Source organism: Nannospalax galili, unplaced genomic scaffold (genome assembly GCF_000622305.1).
Source record: "Nannospalax galili isolate Female #2095 unplaced genomic scaffold, S.galili_v1.0 scaffold129, whole genome shotgun sequence".
NCBI classification, from domain to species: Eukaryota; Metazoa; Chordata; class Mammalia; order Rodentia; family Spalacidae; genus Nannospalax; species Nannospalax galili.
In genome coordinates, this window is record NW_008360030.1 from 591,908 (window position 1) to 619,884 (window position 27,977).

The 27,977-nt window shown below is 40.4% G+C and overlaps 1 protein-coding gene across 7 annotated transcripts in view; it reads right to left on the reverse strand.

Annotated features, from left to right (window-relative positions):
- Positions 1-24,448, reverse strand: part of Jade3 (jade family PHD finger 3) — a 167,259-nt gene extending 142,811 nt beyond the window's left edge. For 2 of the 7 annotated variants that reach the window (XM_029559159.1, XM_029559153.1), the window contains exons 1-4: positions 23,782-23,899; positions 20,742-20,851; positions 19,578-19,683; positions 17,179-17,270 (exon numbers count right to left, since the gene is read on the reverse strand). The gene's annotated coding sequence lies outside the window, so the exon portion shown is untranslated. Of the gene's footprint in view, positions 1-17,178; positions 17,271-19,577; positions 19,719-20,741; positions 20,852-23,781; positions 23,923-24,189 lie in introns of those variants that run through there. The other 5 variants (XM_029559156.1, XM_029559154.1, XM_029559152.1 and 2 more) reach the window with 5 other exon arrangements.
- Between the last annotated feature and the right edge of the window lie 3,529 nt (positions 24,449-27,977).

Below are 27,977 nucleotides of genomic sequence, written 5' to 3' on the forward strand. Positions count from 1 at the left end.
CTATAAATTGCTTGGGTCAGTGTATCTATCAAAGCAACAGAAAAGTGACTAATACAGGAACTTAGGTTTCCTTTTTCATAGTAGTTCCAGAAATATCTTTCTTCAGTGTTTTTTAGTACCTACAGGGGTATCTCCTCTTGTCCCTATGAAATCCTCTTCAGGTACAAGCATAATCAAAAAGGTATTCAAGGACATAGTATAGAATCAAAGTCAGCAACCCAGTTGGGCATGGTGTAGGCCCTATAATCCTGAACAACATAAGGAGTCCCTATCTCAAAACAAATAAACTACCCCCCACAAGTAGATTTCAGAGACTTTGTGCAAGATGGAAAGTGGCCTACAGACAATGTTGTAGGATGTTTGGATATAAAAATAAAAATTTCAAGGTTAAAAACACAACTCACATGCAAACACAGAATGAACACATATCACTAAAGACTTGTTGAGTTTAGAAAACTGACAGGATTTTAAGAAGATTCAAACAATATTTGAGAGTCTTGGTATACACAGACACTGAAAATAACAATGCTAGAATAAGACTGCTAGAAAGAAAAGTGGTTATGGCCTAAGGAAATAATTCTGAAGCCTTTGGGATTACTCCTACTCAACAGAAATTAGTGTTTCTCTATCAGACTAAAATCTTAAATTAGTATGTAACTTTAAAAGTCTATTCCTAGGTTAAGTGAGATGACTCAGCAAGTAAAGGTGCTTAGTGCCAAGCCTGAGTTCAATCCACAGAATCTACTCCCACAAGAGAACCAACTCCCACAAGGTATCATGTGACCTCCACAAGCAAAGTATGGCAAAAGCATATGCATACACAACTACAGACAAATAAATTTAATAAAGATTTTAAAGTATATTCCCCAATATTATACTTGCATGAAAATGTCCTTAGATAACACGGTATTATATACAACAAATAATTATAATAATTTGTTTTAAGGTTGTAGAAGAGATTGCTCAAGCAGTTAAGAGCACTTGCTACTTTTCAGAGGACCCAAGTTCTGTTTCCAGCACCTTCACTGGGTGGCTCACGACCACCTACAGGTCCAGCTCCAAGGGAGCTAACACTTTCTTCTGGCCTCTGAGGGTGTGCGCACACACACACACAGACAGATAGACAGACACACACTTGGTACGTACACACATATACATAAATATAAATCAATCTTAAAATTTTAAAAAGGAAAAAAGCTTACACCTCAATAATTAGTAAACAACACAAAGATAACCCGTCACCTGGAGAATAATCCTTGGGTAAGCCTTTCAGCCAATGCTCCTGTGTGACACTTTTTAAGAATATTAAGTCATCCATTTGTCTTATTTTTGTTTTAAATACTGTGAATACGGGGAAATTTTTATGTCTGAGTCTAAACATTTGAAAATAAAATGACTGAGCCATATTCCTAGCTCTAGTTTCTCTCTTTCTCTCTCTCTTTCTCTCTCTCTCCCACTTTGTTTCTTCTTTCTTTTCTTTCTTTTTTTCAAAAAAATTTATTGAGAATTTCATACATGCATATAAGGAGTTTTTATCAAATCCATGCCCATTCCTCCCCTCCAACTCCTCCCATATCCCTCCATTGACAACCATAGGACCTTAAAAGTCACCTGATACCTACCTATCTCACAGGACAAGAATGCTGTTTGTTATCATCCTTAAGGGCTAATCATGAAATATTTGTGTATAAGGAAGAAAGAAACTAATGCAAGGAAGGAAACTGATATTACTGAGCACCTACTCTATGCAAGTTTATTTTCAAAAAGTGCCAAATTTAATTTCATGCAATAACATGTCACTTATATACTTAGCCATATTTATCAAATAAATGGATTTCTCTATGCAACTGTTTTGAATTAGAACTTAATTAAAAGTTATATATAGTATAGTTTACCCTTTAATAGTCAAGTGTTGACAAACACACAGTTGTAATCACCACAAACAAGATGTAAGAGTTCTAAGCATAATTGACTTTAAATGTATTTTCGGAGAATTAATGCATCTAATAGTCAATGGTTATCTTTGAATGGCAGTAAGGGGAACATGAAAAGGCAGAAGTAAAGAGTATTGTGCTCACCAAAGATCCAATGTGATACAGTTTTATGCAAATGAATCAAACAGACAGATGCTGCACAAAAAGAGATAAACCATTAAGTAATAATTTCTGTGAGATGTGGCTTCTAGTTCTGACACTATCATATGACCTTGAATAAGTCATTAACAATCATGATGATTTTTTTAATCTGAGCTTTGCTTTCCTACTTCATAACTGGAAGGGATTATTCCAGACGATCTCTAAAGTCCATCATAACTATGAGCACATGTGATTCAGATAGCGAGCATTCAAGGATGATGATAGAGGACTTAGGAGGAGTATTGGAGTAGTCAATATGTGGACTTGACATGGTTAGTGAACAAAGGTAAATAGGAGGGATGCAACATGGAGCTGATGAAAAAGAACAAACTACCATGGGACTATGCTTCAAGAAAATGTATCGATACTGACCCAGTGGCACAAAGAGCTATAAGGCATTATTCTGGAAGAATATGTTAAGGCCAAACTGGATTGTTGTGAAAGTCAGGGAGACAAGAAGATTGAGAAGCTTGAATGCAACAAAATGACGGTGATCTTCAACAATCTTTTACTGAAAACCTGCCAAGGGCATGCCCTATAGGACCTGAGGATACAGTACTACAAAAACTGCCCTTTCAGTTATTTACTGTGTAAATCACATCAAATTTTAGTAATCGAAATAAGATTAATTTTATTTGTTTGCAATCCTGTGGCTTAGCAATGGATGGTTATTCTACTAATCTTTTCTAGGGTCTTTCATGCAGTTGCAGTGGAAATCTGATTGGTACTGAATGGTCTAAAATAGACTTACTCATGTCTTACAGTTATCTATTTTTTAATGTTTATTATTTTTATTTTATGTATATGCATGTATTGCCTGCATGTATGTAAGTTCAACCATGTGTCATCAGATCCCCTGGAACTGGAGTTACAGATAGTTGTTAGCTGCCATGTGGGTGCTGGGATTCAAACCTCGGTCTTCTGCAAGAACAGTCGGCGTTCTTAACCACTGAGCCATCTCTCCAGCCACCTACAGTTACCTATTAATTGAACCATTCTCCTCATATCATCTCTCTTCTTCCAGCAGGATAGGTAGAGCTTCTTCACATTGTTGGATTAGTATGTCCCGGGAGTAAGAGAGAAGTTACATGAGACCTAGGCTAAGAAATCACTTAGGATTAACTTATATTGTACTTTAATGGCCAAAGCAATTCACAAGACATTCCATATTCAAGGAGTAGGTAAACAGATTCCATCTTTTGGCAGGAGCTGCTCCAAAGTCACACTGTGAAGGGGTATATTACACGGATGAAAGGATGTTGTAGCCATTAAGTACTCCATCAAATGGTCTCATATGGATAATGAGTATTGAGCACATTTAGTCACAGTTTCAGAGGTGGGAGGAACCACTGGGATGAAAAAGATGAGATCTGGAGGTACATCCAGGATGGAACAAGCCTACAGGAATAAAGAACACACTAGGCAGAGGCAGTACAGAGGAAAAGAATAACTTGTGCCTAGACTCTAATGAATACACACTTGGATGAACTAGGTAGAAAAGAGGTTTAAGAATTTCACAGGTAAGATGGCAAGAAGGCTGTGATTATGAGTGAGAAATCTTGACTGCCAAGGTCTTAGCAAGTATACTATCTACTGTGCAGTGAGCAGCTAGGGGTCCATGGTGGCCTAATGGCAGTGGTGGTGATGGAAAAATAATAAATAAGCCTTTAGAGCATCTCTATCTATGGACAGTAGTCTGGAAGGAAACTGAGTTGGACCTGGAGGGTGTTAAAACTGAAATCATGTTAAGAGTGCAGCCTAGAGTTTCCGTAAAAGCAGACGGTTACCTGTTGTGGCTCAAGAACAGAAGTGGAGCTTTTATAGGTTCACTTATTTAGTAGTATAAAAAGTTGAAGATTTAAGTTAGTCATCCTAGAGCTAGCTAAACTTAGACTCATGACACAGATATACACACAAACATGCACACATTTACCTCTCCTTATAAGATATAAGCTCCTCCGCCTCTGAGATGGTCTTACTATGTACAGGTAGCAGGAGCCAGTACTACCTCATCCTTCTCCCCCTTTTCCCCTTATAAATCAGACTGTTTTACTACGCAGACTAAGCTCGCTTCAAACTCACAGTCTTAACTGTCTCAGCCTCCTGAGACAGACACGTCACCATGTCCCACGTAAGATGTGAGTTTCAGGTGAGACAAGTAGGCTCTAGCTGTTTACAGTCCAAGTTTTGCTATATTTAAAAAGAAATTTTGTGGTGTGCTTTAACATTGTATGTAAGAAATTATGAAGAAGGTTAGAAAACACGATATTGCCTGAAATCTAACAGTGAAGCCACATTCTACCCAGGAAAGCTATATAACCATACAATAGGGAAAAACAAGTTTTCTTTTAATAGTCTGTCAAAAAGTCTTTTTCTAAACTCCTGTTCTCCACAGAACTTTTGTGGCCACTAGAAGACACTACATGTAATTTTATACAAAATCAGAGTTAATGTTCAGTTTCTCATTTGAACAGCAGGCAGGTCAACAAAATCCATTATGTGAAATAAGGAACCAAAATATTTTTCTTTTCTTGTCTGTTATATAATGTTTGGTTATTAACTGAACAGTAGGCACAATTCTCCTTCATGAATTTGTGAGCAGTAGGATGTGGACACTAGAGAGTATCCTATACTTTGCAAATGGTAGTTCACTTGTATACCCTGCACGGAATGTGTGTATGAAATTGGTTTAAGAGCCAGAGGAAGGGATGGAGTGTTACCTGGAAACATTCTCTGACCACTATGCTGCAAGGTAAAGCCACATCTCCTTCCTACACTCGTCAAGGAGTTGACGGGGTAGTCAGTTACCCCTCCTACCAATCAGTCAACCTTAGCTACATGTGGGGGAGGGGCTAAGGATATATAAACCAAGAATGCTATGAAGCACTTCTCACCATTTTGTGCGGCTGTCAGGAAATTACAGAATCTATATTTATAGAGTATGGACTTTCCAGTGCAGCCATAAATGGGGGGCACCCACTCTTCTGTAAATAAACCTCCACCCTATGCTCTGTTACCAAGACCAACAAACTCATTAGGATTTAAAAAAAAAAAACCTTCATTATTCCACCGAAGTTGACCCCATGTTGGCAAATCCTTTGGTCGTTGACTTCTTATTCCTATTCCGCCCCCACCCCCTTAAACTTCATCGTATATATATTTATGTAACCTGCTTCAAGTTATTTCTGGAAAAATGTGTTAAAAATTGCCTCCGTTTGGAATAAGAAAATATTCTAAAATTAAAAAAAAAAGAAACTGATTGCAGAGTAAGTAATTATGGCAGTTAGGTGGCAAAATCAATAGAAAAGAAAGAATTTAATGAAGGTTTGAATATGGATTAAAGGACAGCACCCAAGAGAGAATGAATCTGGGGCATTGTGTCTGGGGAGTCTTTTGCTCATGTGGAGTTTGTAGGAATTTGCGAGATACTGTCCCAGGTAGGATTGGCAGGGCAATAAGAGAAGAATGTTCCAGTCGTGAGGAAAGGTTCCAGGGTATGTGAACAGAACATGCGTGTTGGATTACTGGTAATGTGCAGAGGGAAGAAAGTTCAGAGGTGACATCCCTGAAGGGCTGAGTTTGAGACTTCACCTAGTTCTCCTGAAATCCCAGGCAAAGAAGATACTTCCAGTGGAAAACACTGTGAAACTGAACCAACAGACAAGGAAAGCAAGGATATTTATATTCCTTGTTACATATACTTCAGCACATCCACTACTCGGTAAATTAACAGGTAAGGAAAATTCTGTACAGGAAACACATCTCCTCTACCTTGGTACCTCTGCAGACTGAGCCAGACCACACTATACAGAAGCCATAGAAAAAAGGGATTGAGGGTGTGTTTTCTAATGATGTAGGACTATAGAGCGAAATTTGAGTGGGCATGCAATATTTTTTAATTTCTTCTTCAATATACTCCTCAAAATTGGAGAGATATCCAGTAAAAAGATGTTTTAATGTAACACTTGAGAAATTATAGATGCTTTACATCATGAAGACTCCAAGAAGTCAGGCTGTGTCCGTATCAACAGTTAGCTTTTCATAAAAATTATAGGAGCTGGAAGTGTATATCAATGGTAGAACTTAGTTTAGCACATATAAGGCCTTGGGTTTAACCAAGAAATCAAAAACGTTAAAGTACAAAAAATAAAGCTTACTGATTTAAAAATTGCTTGTTCTGTTGGGAGGTACTCAGGTTTACATACTTGATGAATGCTTTCGCCTGGAATTTGATGTGTAGGCAGCAAGCACTCAATTAGTGCTAGTTGACTCTGAGCTGTTTTTGTAAATTCTTATATGAAATATGGCAATACACTCAATTTTTGTTGAATAAGGCTATTCCATGTTGTAAATATAAGTTGAATCATCATTTCATCCAACCTTTGGCTGTTACACAGACCTCACATACATCCCTATTGCTACACTTTTTTTACTATGGAATACAACTTTGTAAATTTTCTCCACATATTTTGAAGACCCGACTACGAAGAATATTATATTTATAGATTACTTATTTTTGCTTTAATTAATCAAAAACACATGTTTCTGACAAGGAACAATTCTATTATGCATGACAACGTATTCAGTGGCCAGACATTGCTCAGCCTTTTATCCTTAATATGCTAGTCACTTTACACAATAATCCCAGGTATTATTATTAACATCGCTCTACAAATGAGGAAAGAGACACAAAGAAGTTAAATTCACCTAAGGTTTTACAGCTAGCTAGTAAAACTGCTGGCTCCAAATATGAGTTAATTGCTATTCTATCTCTTGCACCATCAAATTCTAGCTAACTAGTCATTGTGAATGGTAGTATAATTCTAGCATTCTCACTCCCGGAAATTTACTCTAGAAAAATGCAAACTTAAAAGCACACAAATACTTGCATGTGAATTTTTATAGCAGCTCTACTCAAAATCACCAAAACTCAGAAACAACTCAGATACCCTTCAATGGTGAATGATTAAACAAACTGTGATACATCTGTACTATGGAACACTATTCAGAGATTAAAAGGAACAAACTATTGATACATATAACAGTTTGAATAATGTGAGCTCTTGAATAAGGCTAGCATTACGCTGAGTTTAAAAAAAAAAGACTCGGGGCTGGAGAGATGGCTCAGTGGTTAAGAACACTGCCTGTTCTTGCAGAAGACCCGGGTTTGAATCCCAGCACCCACATGGCAGCTAACAACTGTCCATAACAGGGGATCTGACAGCCTCTTCTGTCCACCGTGGGCACTGCATGTCACAGGTGCACTTTCCTACATGCAGGCAATACGCTCATACACATAAAATTAAAATAATAAATAAAATAAGGTTTAAAAAATAAAAAAAAGTCTCAAAAGACTACATTCAGAAGCAGGCATGGTATGCATGCCTTTAATCCCAGCACTCGGGAGGCAGAGGCAGATGGATCTCTGTGAGAATGAGGCCTGTCTACTCAACATAGAGAGGGAGTTTCAGGCAAGCTGTAGCTACAGGGTGACCCTGTCTCAAAAAGACAAAAAAGGAGATTACATTCAGTTTGGCTCTATGTATATACATTAGCAGAATGACAACATTACAATGAAGGAACACAAATTAGTAGCATCTAGGAATTGAAGTAGGAAGGGATCATGACTAACATAAAGGAATTTTCTGGGGTATTGTAACTCTTCTGTACTTTGGCTATGGTAGTGATTATATGAATGTACATATGCTAAAATCCAAAGAAACATGTACACCCCCTGAAGTTCCATTTTACTTTATAATTTTTTTTGTCTTTTTGAGACAGGATCTCCCTGTAGTCCCAGGTGGCCTGGAACTTGTTATGTAGATCAGGCTGGCCTCAAACTCACAGAGATCTGCCTGCCTTTACCCCTTGGGTGCTAGGACTAAAAGTGCACGCTACCGTCCCAGGTGGCCTCGAACTTGCTATGTAGATCAGGCTGGCCTCAAACTCACAGAGATCTGCCTGCCTTTACCCCTTGGGTGCTAGGACTAAAAGTGCACGCTACCGTCCCAGGTGGCCTCGAACTTGCTATGTAGATCAGGCTGGCCTCAAACTCACAGAGATCTGCCTGCCTTTACCCCTTGAGTGCTAGGACTAAAAGTGCACGCTACCATGCCCAGCTTACTTTATAATTTTTTAAGTCAGTAAGTCATCTTCTTTTTACTTACTATTAATTGCTGTACTTTGTATTTTCTATAGACATTTACTAGAACAGTTCTACCTATCACTAACAGTAGGATTAAAATATTTTTAAAAGTTTCACTATAATGTGAAACAAAGCAACAGCCAGCAGCAGGCCACACAGTCCAAACTGAATGACAGTCATCTCTCTAAATAAACATTACTTAAAAGTTAAATAATTTCAGGTGCTTATTTTCTAAAAAATAAAAGTATTTCAGTAATTATGTGGCATGATATTTCATACAGCAATTTGTATAGGGAAAACATTTAAAAACATAAAAATTAACCCTGGGAAGGAGGATATAAAAATACAAGGATATTCAGAACCATCATGATTCTTTCTTCATTTTTATTAGAATGTGTTCAGGAATCACTAGTCTAAGATAAGGTTATTAAAGTATTTTTAAAATCCTTCTAGACTGGAATATAGATATTGTACAAATTGAAATATCCTTCCCTCCACAGAATTTTCATTGTTCTTGGGGACCCTTTTCTACTTACCAGGACAGACTTGTATTAAAATGGAAACCTAATGTCTTACTCATAGCACAAGGTGCACTCAACCAATGCTTGCTGAATTGCTCCTGGCAACATGGAAAGTTGCAAACATATGATCATGAAAAAAATCTGTAACTTAAGAGTAAATTTTGCTCTAATTTCTAGTGAAACAATTATTAAGTTGCTAATGATGTGCTCAATAATTGCAAGGCATACACAGAATTTCGGAAGAAAGCAGACAAACATATAGCACACTGCCAGTGGTATAGAGGTCTTTAAATTTTAGAATCCAAACCAGAATCAATTATTTATAGCTCCCTACTCGAAAAACCACAAAATTCAATGGGGGTAAGAAAAAGAGAAATAAAGAAAAAAAATCTGTATTGACTTTCTAGGTGTAACATCCTGTACTACTTAATAACAACTTATTTCAGGACTCGGGTTTCAGCTCAGACATGCAAAGCTTTGGAAGGCCATCATTCTACTCTTACAACAAAGAAAGAAGCTAGCCAAACTGAAAGATGGCTAGCTACCTGTCAGAGAAGTGAAGCTACAGGACAAACCACCACACTCATATCTGAAGAGGCCAGGGACCTGCAGAGAAAGCCAGGTTTGCATATTTAAGCCTGTATGAATATTAAACCATGAATACTAGGGTGGAAAAATGGCTCAGCAGCTAAGAACACTTGTTGCTCTTCCAGAGGACCCAAGCACCCACGTCAGGTGACTCATAACCACCTGTAACTCCAGCTCCAAGGGATTTGACACCCCCTTCTGAACTCTATGGACATCCACAAACACATGGCATATACTCACAAACATAGAGAAATAAAATTAAAACAAAATTTTAAAAACTAGAAATTCTATTATTAGCCAGAGAAGTGTAAGTTCCTGTGTTCCACATAGGGAAGTTTCTATCCTTTTAAAAGTTTTTCTTACAAGAATTCCACCAGGCTCTTATGGTAAAGAGCAGGAAAAGCCTAAGAGAAAGCGCCCACAGTGGTGCTGGCTGGGTGAAACAACTCACTGTGAAACTCACCTAGACCCCATTCTCTCATCTTTAGTACAAAGCAAAATGATTAATTCTCAGTGGTAAGTACTTAAGGCCCATACCTTGAGGGCATTAGTGGATATTCAATGGGAGGAAAAAGAAAAAGCTCCATACCTTAAAGAGGATCAGGAAATCTTCCCATGAACACACTCAAGACCCAGGTTCTAGCACCTGCACAATCATATAATCAGAGAACACCTTCCTCCCCAACTCACCACCATCTGATAGGTTAGTAACACTGGAATACAACTAGTAAAACTGTAAAATCCTAGTCTTGGAAAGCAACATAATGGAAAAACCCAAAGCCACACAGAGTCAAAATGAAGGTTATCACTGGGTGTGGTGGCGCACGCCTTTAGTCCCAGCACTCGGGAGCCAGAGGCAGGTGGATCTCTGTGAGTTCAAGGCCAACCTGGTGTACATAGCGAATTCCAGGTCAGCTGGGGTTACAGGTCTTTGTCTCAAAAAGACCAAAAAGAAAAATTAAGGTATCACTAGAGGAATCAAAAATCTCTGCTGCCCATAGCAAAAAAGCAAGCACACACATCAAACAGGCCATCTCCTCACAAGATTAACCAAAATAAAGGCCTAGCAAAAGGGCCAAGGGCTCTCAAAATATTTCAGAATCTCCTACCCATATGTAGCTTTCAGCACAATCATAAGGTATATCAAAAGGCAGGAAAATACTCCAAAGTGACAAAGCAATCATTGGATCCGAATGCAGTAGGACAAAGGTTGGGACTACTAAAAATGAAATTTAAAAGAATTACGATTCATATGTTTAAAAATTCTAATGGAAAAGGCAGATAACATGAAAGACCAGACAGATAATTTCAGCAAAGAAATGGAACCTAGGAGGAAAAAAAATCAAATAGAAATTAAAAAGTAAAAAACGAAACAAAATATAAAACAGTGGGCTCAACAATAGACTTAGATGCAGTCAAGAATGTATCAATGAGCTTGAAGATGATTTTTATTGATCAGGTCACTAAAAAATAAAACAAAAAAAGACAAAGGAGTAAAAAGTAGTACACGTGAGACATTAACAGTGTAATAAGCTTGGAATTGGAATCCTAGACAAACAAAACCAAACCAAAATGAGGCAGAATTATTTGGAAAAGTAATGGCTGAAGAATCTGCAAAATTACTGATCAATAATAAACCATAGATTTTAAAAAGTTCAGAGACTATCAAACAAGTATGAAAAACATTTAAAGCATATCATGTTCAAATTGCTTAAAACCAAAGATAAAAAGAAAACCTTTAAGGCAGTCAGAGGAAGAAAAAAGAGAAATTACCTATACAGGAACAAGGATAATAATCATACCAGACTTATCAGAAAACATACATCAATGGAATTGAAGAAGGAAAAACTATTTCTTCCAATCATCATTCTACATTCCACGAAATGTCCTTCAAAAGTGAATGAAATTTGCGGCTGGAGAGATGATTCAGCAGTTAAAAGCACTTACTACTCCTGTAGAGGAACCTAGGTTCAGTTCCCAGCACCCACATCAGGCAACTAACAATGACCTGTAATTACAGTTCAAGGGGATCCAATGCCCTCTGGCCTCTGAGGGCACCTGCACCCACATGGTGCACATAAACTCACATAGGCACAAACACTGCACATAAAAATAATAAGTCAATCTTTTATAAAAAGTTAAGGAAGGGGGGCTGGAGAGATGGCTCAGCAGTTCAGAGCACTGGCTGTTCTTGCAGAAGACCTGGGTTCGAATTCCAGCACCCACATGGCAGCTAACAATTGTCTGTAACTTCAGTTCCGGGGGATCTGACACATTTTTCTGTCCCCTGTGGGCATTGCACAACATGGGTGCACTTAAGCACATGCAGGCAACACATGCATACACATAAATAAAAAACTAAAAAAAATATTTTTAAGTGAAGGAAGGCCTGGAGAGATCACTCAGCAGTTAAGAGTACTGGCTACTCTTGCAGAGGACCTGGGTTTGGCTCCTAACACTCATGTAATTGCTAACAACCATCTGTAATTCCAGTTCCAGAGGATCCAACACCTTCTTCAGGCCTCTACAGGCATTACATGCACATGGTTAACCTACATACAATAGGGAGGCAAAACACACATATACATAAAATTTTTTAAAAATTTAAGTGAACAAAATCTGAACTTTCTCAAAATAAAAACAGACTTTACTGCCATTAGACCTGCCCCAGAAATGTTAAAGGAAATTTTTTAAGAAAAATTTTCAATGTAATATTTTTATTAATTCTTTGAGAATTTCATACATGCATACAATGTATTTTGATCATACTCATCCTCCCATTCTTCCCCCTAAGTCCTCAGAGATTCACCCCCCCCACTCCTCTCCCAACTTCATGTTCTTTCTTAAAATAACCCATTGAATCCAATCTGTGCTGCCTATATATGAATGATTACATGACTATCCAATAAAGCACAAGTAACCTACCAGGGATCACACCCCTAACAAAAACTGGTTCGCCTTCCCCTAGCAGCCAGCAACTGTCAATCACTCTTCGGCTAGGACTCAGGGGCTATGGGTCCCACCCCACTTCATCCTGGAATATTGATTGGCTAAAGGAAATTCTTTAACAAAGGTGTGAAATTGGGATTAACAAAATAAAAAGAGTAAAGGGCACTGGAAAAAGAACAAATGAAAGTAGAACGTGACCTTTTATTTTTAAAAACTGCTTAAGAAGTTAATTTTCCATCTATTGGCCAAGGGCCAATTCTACAAGCAGGGTTTCTAAGATAGCAGCCTCAAACCATGCTAAATTAACTGTTTTGTGCACAGAAGGACACATACTAGAAAAGAAAACCAGAATTTTACAGCTAACATTATTCTAAATCTAGAACAAGTGGTCCTCATTCACTACTACAATTCCGAAAAAGAAAAACACCAAAGTACCCCTGGCCTTATTTCAATTTACTATACAGTTATAGTATTCAAGAAAGTGTGTTAACAGTGTCATAGCTGGGAATGAGGCTCAGTGGTAAAGCACTTGCCTAGTATGCTTGAGGCCCTGGGGTTTACACTCAGCACCACAAAGATAAAATCATGGTATATTAATGGAAAAATTATAAGACCCAGACTCATGAGACAGAGTTCAGGAACAGATGTATAGGTGCAAAGGCAATTTAATAGTTGTGGTGGTTTGAATGAAAATGTCCCCCATAGGCTCCAAGTATTTGGACTTTTGTCCCCAGTTGGTGGCACTGTTTCAGGAGGTCTTAGAAGGTGTGGCCTTGCTGGAGGAAGCATGTCACTGGAGGAGGGCTTAGAGAGTTAAGCCTTACAGAATCTCCAGTTGCTCTCTGCTTCCTGTGCCTGCTTGAAGATGTGAGCATTTAGCCTCTGCTCCTACTCCAGCCACCTCTGCTGATATGCCTCCCTGTCATGATGGACTCTTTGCCCCTTTGGAACTGTAAGCTGAATAAACTCTTTCTTTTACAAATTCCCTTGGTCATGGTGTTTCTATCACAACAACAGAAAAGTGACTAATACAGTAATTGGTACCAGAGAGTTAGGTGTTGGCTGTGAAGAACATGCCCATGTGGGTTTTTGGAGGAATGTGGAAGACTTTGGAAGTTTGGGCTAGAAAAGCAATTGACTGCTATAAGCGGAGCTTAACAGGCCATTCTAGTAGGGGTCTGGAAGAAAGTAGTACTGAGAACAATGTAGTTCCAGAGGGAAATAAGGACTTAAGCAGCAAATAGTCTGGTTGGATCTGTTCACAACCAAAAAGCTTGCTGGAGGCTAAGTTGAAAAACAATGGACTGATTTCTTTGGTGGAATATATTTCAAGGCAGCCTAGTGTAGAAATGGTAGCATGGCTATTAATGGTGAATATTATACAGTCCTACAGTGAAAAAGAGCAAATGGGGCAGAAAGAAATGTAGAATGTACAGTTTGGATTGAAAAAGAGCTCTAGGAAAATTAAGGTTGGAGCCAAGGCATGTGCTCTCAGGAGAGGATCCCTTTGATAAGGTTAGAGTAATTAAGAAGAGGCCTAAAGATTTGACCTTAAGCAATGGAGAGGGCACCTTCAGGTCAAGAACACACCCACCTAAGCCTCCAAGTTGTGAAAGGAAAATGCTGGGTTTTTCTACTCCTAGAAAACCACAGCAGAGAAAAGGTTCAAAAGTAGATGAAGCAGGCCAGGGTCTACTCCAAACTTGCAGCCAAACTTGGTAGTGTCATTCATCTGGTGCCGGCTTTAGAGGCATGAACAATACAATAGTAAAAGGGTAATTGGTTCTTCCTCCATGGTTTCAGGGAGGCACTGAGGCCAGGCAACATGCAGCAGGGGCTCTCCTGCATAAAGAAGGCCTCAATATACCATTGCATGAAGCTGTGAAGGTGAAGCCTGGTTGGCAGTGGAGACCCCAAGAAGACATTTGTGATGCCAGAGATGTGAGACACATGCCAAGGAGAGCTGCATACAGCTCTATACCAGCCCAAGAGAGAGATGTATGTTTTACACAGCAAAGCTGGAGAGGCTGAGCCATCTAAGCCCTTTGGAAGTAAAGACCCAGAAGTTAGTTGTATGTACCTACTGATTTGGTTTTGTCCTGCTGGTTTTTGGTCTTGTTTTGGTCTGGTATTTCCCCACTATGCCTCTATTCCTCCATTTTCGAAAGAGAATGTGTATTCTGTTCCACTGTATGTTGGGAGTATGTGATTTGTCTTTTGATTTCATAGGGGCTTACAGTTAAGAGTTTTCCCTGAGTCTCAGAATTCAGACTGTTGACTTTTGAACAGTACTGAGATGGTAAAGACTATGGGGACTTTTTTTTTTCTTTTTGGTTGTTTTGAGACAGGGTCTCCCTGTAGCCACAGCTAGCCTGGAACTCACTATGTAGACCAGGCTGGCCTTGAACTCACAGAGATCCATCTGCCTCTACCTCCCAAGTGCTGGGATTAAAGGCATGCACTACCATGCCTGGCTGAGTTTTAAGGTTGGACTAAATGCATTTGAAACTTTATATGGTCATAAGCCTATGGGGGCCAGGGAGTGGAATGTCAGTTTGAGTGAGAATGTCTCCTATAGGTTCCAAGTATTTAGACATTTTGTCCCCAGTTGGTGGTGCTGTTTTGGGAAGTCTTAGAAAGTGTGGCCTTGCTGGAGGAAGCCCATCATTGGGGGTGGGTTTAGAGAGTTCTTAAGCCTTGCCGGATCTCCAGTTGCTTGCTGCTTCCTGTACCTGCTTCAAGATGTGAGCACTTAGCTTCTGTTCCTACTCTAGCCACCTCTACCGCCATGCCTTCCCACCATGATGAACTCTTGCCCCTTTCGAATCATAAGTTAAATAAATTCTTCCTTTTACAAGTTCCCTTGGCCATGGTGTTTCTATCACAGCAACAGAAAAGTGACTAATAGAAAAAAAATAGTCTTTTCAATAAATAGTACAATTGAACATCCATATGCAGTAAAATGAACTTCAACACATACTTCACATTCATGGTTTGTTGGAATCCAAAATAAGAGAACCACTTTGGAAGACAGTTTGTCTATTTCTGTCAAAGAAAGGTCCAGTAATACCATTCCTAATTATTTAACCCAAGGAAATGAAAGCTTACACTCACACAATGCTATATGCTAATGTTTACCATAGCAGTTGTCCTCTAACCTACACATACACAGACACACACACATGCATGCACCAATACATGCACACTTACTATTCAGGGGCTGGAGGTGTACCTCAGTGGTATAGTATGTGTGTAGCACTAACAAAGCCCTGGCCTCAATCCCCAGCACCACACAAAAATGTCAGAAGTATACACAATCAGGCATTTCTAGGGGGGAAAAAACCTAACTGAATACTTTGTTGAACCAAAACAGATCTGACCAAGTCTACTTGGAAAAGAGTCCTTGGAAGTTCCCAACACCATCAACATATATCAGTTCTCTTTAAAAAAAAAAAAGTTAATTTCTGCTGGCACACACCTTTAGTCCCAGCACTCAAGAGGCAGAGGCAGGTGGATGTCTGTGGGTTTAAGGCCAGCCTGGTCTACACAGTGATTTCCAGGCCAACTGGGGCTACAGAGAGAACCTATCTCAAAAAGGACCAAAAAATATTACTGAAATAAAAAAATATATATTTACATAGTTTAAATTCAAAAGGTATACATAAGAGTTTATGCATTAAGTTTCAAATACAGTCTGTATTAAAAGATTTTAAAGTACCAAAACTAACTCAGTACAGTGGATTGTTTACTGCTATGATGTTAATATTATACAAAGAAAATATAGAAAATGTTGTCAGTTTGATTATTCACAAATACCATGTTTACAAATAAACTGTGGTACTGATTTAAAAAAAAAGTTTAGACAGTAAAAAGTTTGACCCTCATCCACTATCCCAAGTCATACATGCCCACAAATTGTCAGTGTCTTGAATAATTTTCCAGAAATATTTTGTCTATGTACACAAACATTTCTATATTCTTGCCATCACTATCTGTTTTACATAAATGGTAACACATAGTAAGTGTGATGGTTTGAATGCAAATGTCCCCCATAGGCTCCAAGTATTTGGATATTTTGTCCCCAGATGATGCCACTGTTTTGGGAGGTTTTAGAAGGTGTGGCTATCCTGGAGGAAGCATGTCACTGGGGGTGGGCTTACAGACTTCTTAAGCCTTGCCAGATCTCCAGTTGTTCTCTTGCTTCCTGTGCCTGCATGATGATATGAGAGCTCAACTTCTGCTGCTCCTGTTCCAGCCACCTCCAGCCACCATGACTCCCCGCCATGATGGACTGTAATTCCCCTGGAACTGCAAGCTCAAATAAACTCTTCCTTCTATAAATTGCTTCAGTTAATGTTTCTATCACAGCAACAGAACAGTGACTAATACAATAAACTTTACTGTATTTCATGATTTTTCTCACTCTATAAATGCTGTATTATACAGTATCACTGTAATACTCTCTTGTTTAAGTAAGCCTCAACTGACACTTATGTTATTAACAATCTTCTGCTACTATAAGCAATACTCCAATAACAACATGTATCTGTTGAATAAATTCTTGGAAGTGTTTGCAGAGTCAAATGATGGTTATAAATTTGGATGGCTCTTTTCAAGTCACTGACTTAAATATTAAGATTTAAAACTTTTAATCCTGGGAGGAAAAAAAAGCTATGATTGTATCATCAGGTAATTTTCTGGAGGAATATACATATCTCTAACATGCACAACTGAGCCTTTTACTCAGTTTCCCACTTATCTCTAATGATCAAATTACATTTTTATTTAATAAATTTTAGTCCTCAAGCTGTTGGAAAACCTGTTGTGTGAAGAACATTACCTTTGAGATCTTCCAGAACAAAGGTCAAAAGCTGATGCCCCAAACTGGCGGTTCTTGGCCACTCACGTCACAGTATGATGCTGGATTCTTCACTGCAACCACAGGGATATTTTTAAAAGTTGAACAAATAAGATATCCACAGAGAAACCTTTGTCCTTATTACAATGCTCAGATAAGGACTTTTCTCTTAGATAAAAATAATATAATAAAAATGGTTTCAAGAAAAGACTTGTCAACATTTTTCTCATTGTATGGTGGTAGATTCCCAGGTAAGTCTTACTGCTTAACTACAAAACACAGTTTACAATCTAGTGCACTGGGGTTTTGTGATTAAAGCTTGAATAGAGGTTGAGGAAACCCAGGAGCTCTTTTGATAAAAGCTATACAAGATCAGTGAACAGTAGAGCCATCTGTGAGAATACCTACTTCGAAAAATATACTGCCTCCCTCTGGCTTTTAATTCATTACCAATTATTATGCATTATTGCTGTAAAGGCTCCCAATTTGTTCACAGCTCCTTGTATCTACCCCCTGAATGGTCTCCTCCCACAACGACTCTGGGCTTGGCCATAAAAGCACTCTTGTGATTTAGCTAATGGAACAATAGCAAATGTGACATGAGCAGACACTTGAAAAAAAAGTGTTTATGCACTGGTGCTTGCTCTTGCTTGCTACTCTTTGAGACCACCACGTTAACAAGTTCAGACTAGCCAAGTAGTAGAGACTACTTGGAATGGTAATGAGCCATCCTGGTTTAGGGCCTCCTACCTAGACTAACTCACCTGCCAACCAGCAGATGTCTAGGCAAGGGCATCCTGGATCATCAAGTCACCAACTACCCATCCCCCCGCCCAAAGTTAACTGGCATAGACTACTTAAAATGTACATAGCAAGGGGAAGAGAACACTGCTTTTTCTTTGGTGAAGTTTACCCTGTTTATAAAAAGTTTCAAATATAAAAACTTCTACACCTGCATGAAAATATGAATATATATAATAGAAAAAAAATGTTTCATCAGTCTTTCCAGATTCTCACAAATGTGCTGTCTGCCATCACAGATGGCACACACACACACACAAAAGCTTAAAAAGATGACAAATTTCCATTTAGTCACAGAAGTATCTTGATCATGATATATTTAAACCAAAATCTTATACCCAACAGTCCCATTTGTAATGCTAAATCCAGGCTTCTAGGAATTACTTTTCCTCTTAATTACAATTGTTTATCTGGCCCACAGGGCTTAGTGAAAGCTAAAGATTTACTTTAACTAGCCTATAAAACATGAGCTAGGAACCTAATGAACTCTTTCTATCAGCATTCTGAAGGGCCACCTTCTAGCATCATAGCAACTTTTCTTACCAATGTTCACAGTGGACATCAAAAGTCACCTATAACCTATTGGTTTTATACAATAGCATTGCTTCATTGGAATACAAGGTAGAACACTGAAGAAACGATCGTGCGCTATTTTAGGTACAACTGAATACTTTTCTGAATTAAACACACATACACAGAGCTTTGGAAAAGGTTTTTAAAAACACCTTTAAGTAGCCTCCATAGGTCCTTGGAATAAAACACAAGCTCCTTACTGAGGTCCCATAAGGCCTTGTCAATCTCATGTCTCACCTTCTTTTCCCAGATCCTAGCCAAACCTCTGTGAATCCATCCTTTCTATATCCCTTTCCTAACTCATTGTCTTCACAACATCTACTGTTCCCTCTGCCTGGCAATCTCTTCTCTCTACCTTTTTTTACCTTGCTTATTTCTGCTCATTCTTGACACTCCAAGAATACTCTGTTGGTCTCAGTCACAAAGATCTGAATTCTACCTCTTCCTTGCTGTGTGTCCTTGGGGAAGTTAGTTGGTTCTGCTTCACCTTTTTAAGATTCAAATTTCTAAGATATCCTCTACTCAGTGAGCTAACTAGTGCTCAACACAGAGAAAATGGCTACCAAATCACAGCTGCTGTTTTTTTTTTATTACTCCATATGGTAATCTCTGTCATCTCTCCAAGTAAAACTACCAATCAGATACTTAGTTATTGAATAAACGAGAACTATTTCATACCCTTAGCTCCTACCTTAAAACCTAATACTTTTCATGTTATTCTCTACATTATTAAGGGAAGATGAAAAATGTTTACAGAGCAACTATTACTTTAACTAAATTCTCCCTACCACCCTCAGAGATATGATTTGGCAGATGAAGAAACTGAGGCATAGAGAAGTAACTGGACAAGATCAAGAGGAGTCAGAATTTAAGTCCAAGTTGGCCTTGTGCCACTGCCTGTGACAGATATATGACATCAAAGATTTCTGTAACTCATGAACTTTGTCATCTCAGGTCAGAAGGCCTTAAAGATGGATCTTTACATTACACACATGTAAATGACTCACAGATATCTACTCTTCAGATCCTTAGCCAGCTGCTCTTCCCATCAGCAGAACATTCCTCCCTCTAACTGTGAGAAGATTCCTTACATTCTTTCCATTGGACATTGAGCTGTTAAGAGGATGAGTATCTTTCACCTCATATCCCTAGCAAACAGAAGGCACTCAATACGTTTGCTGAATAAATTAAATAAACTGTTGGAGACTATGTTAATGGCCGCAAAGTTGGGGAGTTGAGTTTTCATAGTATTGAAGTTTGGCATAGGAACAAACTTAACAAGAACAATGAAGGAGGGCATCCTAAATACTTTTATAATTGGTCATAATTTCTATAACTTGCACCAGAGATTCCACATCATTTACAAATGTGTTTTTTTTAGCTATAGGGAGACATTACCTCTGGGGCCCTGCCCCACCACCAATGTTCTGCTATACCAGTGGCTGCATCTGAGACACTCTTCACGACAGGATGGCCTTGACAAGTACCAATCTCTCAATGGTTATGCTCAAATTTTTTGGAAAAAGAAACAGAAAGAGCAAATGAAAGCAAACTGCTGATAACTGGCAACCTTGGATAAATGGAATACAGTGAGTTTTTATACCAAGCTTGCAACATTTTTGGCAATTATATTATATCAAAATTAAGTTTCAAAAATACAAAAAGGGATAATACCAGTAAGTTTCCCAGGAGATTTCAACACATAAGGTGTATTATATCAGCCATGTTGGTATCACATGCTCATTAGCTATTCCAAAAACACATTCTAACCAGGCATGGTAGCCCAAGCCTATCATCTCAGCACTCAAGAGGCTGAGGCAGGAAGATCATGAATTGAAGGCCAATCTGGACTACGCAGTGAAATTTTGGTCTCAAAACAACAACAAAACCCACATTTTGGGCTCAGGGATTTTTTTGCCTCTCAGCAGGTACCAGGGAAAAATGACCTCTTTGGATAGTGGGACATGGCCATGGCTTCTGAGTTGGGGCGGAAAACAAATTATTTGTTGCTTGAAGGATATTCATGATCTCAAAGATGTCTCTTACTGGCCAATGTCCCAGTATAATTTCCCCTTGCCAGGTCCTTTATTTTCTTCAGGGCATACCAGGACTCCCCAGGACCCTTAAGAACACGCTTTCATATTCAGAAGAGTAGTACTTGGAGTTCTTACCTTCCTTCTCCCAAGTCTAGGAGATTGGATCATGCAGGTTTTTTTCCAAGGACTCCGCACAGAGGCAGTTCTGTTGGTAGGAGCTTTGCTTCCAGTATCTACAGAAAGACCTACAGAAAAGATACAAAAATAACCATAGAAGTTCCAATGATTCCAGAAAACTAAAAGCAATTATTGGTCTGTAATGACCACTTGCTAGCACCCGTCATCACTTCTAACCATTCATCCTTGATTTTCCCCACCCTGCAAACCAGAATGTTTTAAATTTCTCACAGTAACCGAACAACACAAACATGTGAGCTATTCAAATGTTCCCATCTTATAAAGGTGTCAGGGTAAGGGGTATAGCTCAGTGGTAGAATGCTTGCTTAGCATGTGCAAAGCCCTGGGTTCAATTCTCATCATCAAAAAGAATGGCTAGGACAGTTCCAGATGATATCACCCAACACCCACTTCTCATCTATAAAATTGAGGTAAACAAAGGTCATAATAAATTACCCCTGATGAGAGATTTTCTTGATATAAGACAACCTATCAGTTCTGTCTTCCTCAGATCCTGTTTTTTGTAAGCTCCATGAAGACGTAGGTACATTATGTCCCATGATAATGTTCAACCTCATTTTTAGCATCCCTCTCTGCATCCCTGATTAAAGCTTCTCAAGAGCTCTGTAACATCATGTCTTCACAAACACCTGATTCCTGATGTCTCCTGATTCCCTCACCACCCCCAAAACACTTGCTTAGTTTCAGCCAGACAAGTAAAAAACAAGAACACAAGAGAGGGAAAAGAGAAGACTGTATCAATCCTACAAGCCTTCATAATCCTTGTTCTTTAGCTTTATTCAACGCATGTGTTTCAGGTATGATGATTACCCCTGAATCATCAGCCAGTACCTCTTCTATAGCCAGAAGGTGGGTCACAAGTGCCCAAAGGCTGTTTTCAAGTCACTCCTGGCTCTTAAATGACCACAAACACTTCACTTTGAACTGCCTGTAGCCAATATTCATAGTACAGTGCCAAGGCCTAGCAATGTGATTCAGAAAAGAAGGGACAAAGTGTAGATTCTGGAGTTATAATACTGTAACCTGGATTATTCCAGAACTGGCTGGCTAGAACCTCGAGGAACTATTTCAAGGCCACAGAATCAAGCTCTCCCCTAGTGAACCAAAGTGCACAGAGGAGCACAAGTGAAAGAAAGGTGGCAATAGTGGTACCTGATGTTGGCCAAGAACTTAGTATGTGCTGGACACTATGCACTGAGCAACACTCCCCAACTTCTGTGATCCTTAAAGTGAGAGTATTATCCACTTATACAAGTATGTAAGCTCAGAGCTTACCTTAAATCAAAGAGAAAATGATAGTTATGGAGGTAAAATATTTCCAAGGTCAAAGAAAAAAGAAAAAAAATCAACTTTTCTCTAATCCAGTCATCACATAAGTCTAAGAACTACAGTACTCAAAGGGTCCAAAGGCAAGGATCAACGTTCCTACTCAGAGATATTATGGAAGTATTAAACCAAATAAAGCACAATGCTTTGTTCAAGCACACAGTGCTCTTATCCCCACCCCCATCCTCCAACCCCCAGGCTGACAAGTAGTAGCTGCAAGGAAGGTATTTAAGAGAACTACTCTGAGAAAGTGGATTCTGGTTTGCTTAAACTAGTCAACAATGCTGTGCAACCAGTTTTTACCTAATTTTTTTCATTACTTTTCAGAGTTTAGGGAGCAGCAGTTATCTTTTATCAGACTGAATGCAGGGAAAGAGGTTGCCTTTCCCCTCCAGGACACTAGAATCACCGTCAACACGGTTTTGATTTCTTATACAATCAAACTGTGGGGGGGGCAGAGGGCGGGGATCTCGTCCACCGCTTCACAGATAAGCGCATCTGGGGGGCGGGAGTGGAGGGTAAGAGCTCCCGCACATCTGAGACCCTGGATTTCATTGCCATTCAGAACGCGAAAGGAGCGGCCAAACAAGTTTCTTGCCAAAATCCTAGAAGTCGCACCATGTCCTAGGGCTGCACAGCGCTAGAAACTTTTAAGCATACCTCCATATACCACCATTAAGGTCACTCGTTCGAATTCCCGCCCTCCTTTCCTCCTCACAAATAAACACAGATTGCCTGGTGCAACTCCCCTCCGAAAAGCAGAGAATGACTGAGTGATTTAAAGAAAAAAATGCATCCATTCCTCCCCGCCCCCCACCACAGTTCCAGGAGGGAATAAAATGAACACGGGAGCTGGTGAAAAGTTAACAACTGTGTGGTGCCAGTGATAGGAAAATTCCCCGTAACTGACAAAACCCTAGCGATTTTCTCACTCCCCGGACCACCGGGCGCTCGGCGGCTGCGAACTCGTAGCGTCGGAACAATGACTGCAGCAAGGAAAGTTCGCCGGCCAGCGGGGCGCCCGCGCTTCTGCTAGGTTGGCACTAGGCTCGCGGGTGCCTTGTCGCTGCCCGCACAGCCGCCCGTCCCCTCTCCAGACACTCGGTTCCTTTCCGCTCCCCAAAGCTGCAACAGCCAGGGTGCGCCCTCTCACTCCCGGACCATCCAGACCAGGGCGGCAGATAGAGCACGCCCTCTCGCTCTGGGGTCTGGCCCCGCTAGTCCCCGACACCACGCACCGGACAGGGACGAGAGGGGGCGCCGCGAGGGGGCTCGCAAGGGAACAGCCGCCACAGTTATGGCGCTCGATACCTCCTGAGGTGGCCTCGGAGCTACCGCCAAGCTCGCGCGTCCGCGTCCGCAGCCGCCCCCCGCCCCCTCTCGGGCCACCGCGCACAGCGCCGCCGCCGCGGCGGAGGGGCTACCGAGCACTTTCCCTCAGCCCCCACACGCTCTCCGCTCCTAGACTCCCGAGGACACCGCCAGCGACCGCTATGTGGAGCTGGAGCGACCCCGAGCGCGGCGAGGCCAGGTCGGGACCCTACACTCCGCGCCGCCCGCTCCCCACTCCTCGAGGCCGCCACTCCCGCCCCCTAACCCGCGCTACGCCGCTAGTCTAGCACTCGCCGCGTCGGCGCTCTGGGTCGCCTACCTCCGTGCAGCCAGGGGCTCTGCTCCTTCCCGGCTGCACACTGGGGGCCCCGCAACGTGCGGGGCGAGTCCGGCAGGGCTGGTATCCGCCCCCTAGCCGCCCGCTTTCTTCTCTTCCCTCCCTCGCACCTGCCCCCTAATCTCCTTACCCCGCCCTCCCGCCCGGGCCTCCCGAGCCGCCGGGGCCGCCCCCTAGCGCCTCAGCTCCCGCCCTCAGCCGCCCGGCCCTTCAGGCCTCAGCCCTGGGCAGGCTGCTGGGCGGCGACGGAGTGGCGGCTGCGGCGGCCAAGGCGGCGCGGAGCACTATTGTATTCCTGACACTGTGCGCTCCCACGCTCCGCCTCTTCCCTTTCCTTCCTCACCACCACTTCCCCCCCCCCCCACGCCGGCCGCGCTCGCCCTTCCCTACCGACTCCCCGCCGTCTGCCCGCCGCGCGCTCTTCTGGCGGGCTGGGCGCAGTCGCCAGCGCCACCGGCTTCGAGGCCCCGCCCACTTGGAGCTCCCGCACGAGCGGCGCTGTGCTTCAGGTGGGTTCCCCTCCCCTCCTGCTGCGCGCGCTGCTGCCCTGAGGAGCCCCAGCCCCCTAGGCTCTAGGGAGGGCCGAGGTGCAGTGGCCTCTGCTCCCTGAGCTCAGACTAAGCTCTGCAGGCCCCCTCTCCAGCTCTAAAGTTCTGCAAGTGGAATTCGTATATAAACTCAGCGACCACTATCGATTTACGTCGTTTGTACTTGAAGGACCTATAAATAATAAAACCTAGGTGCCAATTGACAATGCCTTTCTCCAGTTGCAAGCAAAATGGTTTATGGTGTATGGTTTTTTTTTTTTTTTTTTTTTTTTGGTATGGGCTTGGTTAGCCTGCAGTTTCCAGTTATTCAAACGTTAATCCAAGTGTTGCTGTGGAGGTGATTAAAGATCATCACCTTAAAAGTAGGGGGCATCATTTTGGACAGCCTGGGAGAGCTTGTCAGAATTATTTGGAAAACCTTTAAACCAAGGGTTGAGATTTTCTGAGAATGTAAGAGACAGGATTGGAGAGAGTTTTTAAAAGTTCCCCCAGGATGCCTGCTTTGGTCTGTGCCCCTAGGTTCCAGCTTCCTCATCTTTCCTTCCTGATTGCCTGCCCTGAAGCTTTTCTATCTGTCTAGACAGTATCACCATTGTGGAAGACAACAGCCTCAAATGAATAAATGGGCAATTATATACTATTAATATATAATTGTATATAATTTACTACTAGTTATGGCCCTTTGAATTCTGACAAATACAGATAGGAGCAACTGTTTTTGGTTTTGGGGGTTGTTTTTATTTTTATTTTTCTGGATTTGGAAATATATCATCTGCAATTATGAACTCATACAATCATTCTCTTAATATTTCTAGGATGAACAATAATGTGGGTTTGTTTGTAATTTGTCTGTTTTTCATACTAAAGATGTAATTCCACTTCACAATCTATGAATGGTAAAATATTCATAGTCCTTCACATTTACATCACTCTATTATACTTCATTTATTTTTGAAATATATGTTCATAGGCAGTTGTAAAAATATTACAGAGGGGTCCCATGAACCCCTGTGTACCTCCCAGTGTTTCTCTCAATGGTAATCTTACATAAGTACATCAAAACCAAGATAGTGACACTGGACACTGATACAATACACAGAGCTTATTCGGATTTCTCCCACTTTACAAACACCCACTTCTGAATCTGTATATATAGCTACACAATTTCATCACGTGTATAGATTCATGTGACCACCACAACCATCTATTCCTCCATCTCAAAGATTTCCTCTGGTATCCTTTGTAATAAGTCACCTCCTTCCTATAATCTAATCCCTGGTAACTCCACACATGTTCATCATTCCTATAATTTTGTGATTTCAAGCATATTCTCTAGATGGAATCATATATTTTGGAACCTGTGTTTGTTTCAGTCAGCATCATTTCCTTGAGATTCACCCAAGTATCAATAGTTAATTCATTTCCATTTCCAAATAATACTCTAGGGTATGGATATACTAGTTTAACAGTTCACCCACTGAAGGACATTTGGGATGGTTCCAGTTTTTGCCTGTTAAGAATAGGCCATCCAGATGACTCAGTAGGTAAAAGAGCTGGCCACCAAGCCTAATGGCCTGAGTTTGATCCCTGGGATCTACAAGGTGGAAGGAGAGAACCAACTTTTGGAGAGACTGTCCTCTGACCTCTACATGCAGGCCATGGTGCATGTACACACACACACACACACACACACACACACACATACACACACACACACATAATACAAACATTTTAAAGAAAAGGGGGGCTGTAAAATCACATAGAGGCTTTTGTGCAAACACATTTTCATTTCCTTATGCCAAACAATTAAGAATGCAATTGATGGGTCAGATGCTAAGTGTATGCTTAGTGTTAGAAGAAACAGCTAAGTATCCACACTAGCTGTATCATTTTGTTTTCCTAGCAGCAATACATAAGAGATCAATTTCTTTACATCTTTGTCAGTATTTGGCATTGTCCCTATATTTCTCTTGTAGTTATTTTAATAGCTGTGGGGTGATAGTTCATTTTAAACTGATTTTCCTTAGTGGCCAGTGATGTTGAACATATTTGCATGTGCTTATTTTCCATCTCTGTCTTCTTCAGTTTGCTCATATCTTTTGCCTGTTTTCTAATTGGATTATTTCTCACTGTTAAATTTGAGGAATTATTTATATATTCTAATTACAGATCCTCTCTAAGATATATATGTGATCAGAAAATAGTTTTCCCATTCTGCAGCTGATCTTTGCAGTTGCTTAACAAGAGATTTTGCAAATCATTTGTTTAAATTTCGAAGATAGCCATTCATAAAATTCTGTGTTTATGTATAGTGCTTTTGTTGTCATGTCTTAAGAATCCTTACCTGGTTCCAGGTGCTTTCTCTTGTATTTCCTCTTAAAAGTGTGATAGTTTTATTAGTTTATTTATTTTTTGACAGGGTCTCCCTAGTCCCAGTCCACCTGGAAATCACTATGTGGACCAGGCTGGCCTCAGTCTTGCAGAGATCTGTCTGCCTCTTCATCCAGAGGGCTGAGATTAAAGATGCAGGCTACCGCTCCGAGTTCTTTGTTTTTTTTTTTTTTTTTTTTTTGTTGTTGTTGTTTTTTAAGACAGGGTCTCCCTGTAGCCCCAACTGGTCTGGAACTCTCTATGTAGACCAGGCTGGCCTCAGTCTCACAGAGATCTGCCTGCCTCTGCTTTCTGAGTGCTGGGATTAAAGGTGTGTGCCACCATATCCAGCTAAAATGTTGTATTTTAAGTCAGTTGGTTCACTTTGAATTACTTTTTGTAATAAACTTGGACCTGAGGTAGAGGTTCTTATTTTTGCCTATAGACAATTGATAGCGCAAACAAAATGACTATCTTTCCTTCATTAAATTGCATTAGTACCTCTGTCACAATCAATTGGGCCATTTGTGTGGGGCAATTTCTGGCTCTTTTGTGTTTTCTTACTCTGTGTGTCTCCCCCTCTGTGCATAGTAGTCTTGATTGATATAGCTATATAATAACATTAGGTAGAATGATCCCTCCCACTTTATTCTTTTTCCAAATGTTTTAGCTGTTTAAGGTAATTTGTGTTTTTATTTAAATTTGGAATGAACTTATATCTATACAAACCTTGCTGGAATTTTAAGAGGAATTGCATCAACCCTGTAGATCAATTTGGAGAGAACTAACATCTTCACTACATTCTTCTCTAACCCATGAACACAACAATTTCCACCACTCCATTTATTTAGATCTTCTTTGACATTTTCATTGGCATTGTGGAATTTTCAGCATACAGATCTTATACAGTCTTTGTTCAGTGTGTACCTAAGTATTTCATTTTCTTTGTATAATTGTAACTGGTGTTGTATTTTAAATTTCAGCCTCTCTGTAAATTGTTCACTGCTAATATGCAGAAATGCACTTCTTGTTTGTGTATCGATCTTTATATCTTGTGACATACTGAACTCAATTATTGGTTCTAGGAGTCTTTTGGTAAGTCCTGTGGAAATTTCTATGTAGAAAATTACATTGTTGGGCTGGCAAGATGGCTTAGTGAGTAAAAGTACTTGCCTCCATGCCTGATGACCTGAAATACATACAATTTTAAGAAAGAAAAAGAGAGGGAAGGAAGGAAGGAAGGAAGGAAGGAAGGGAGGG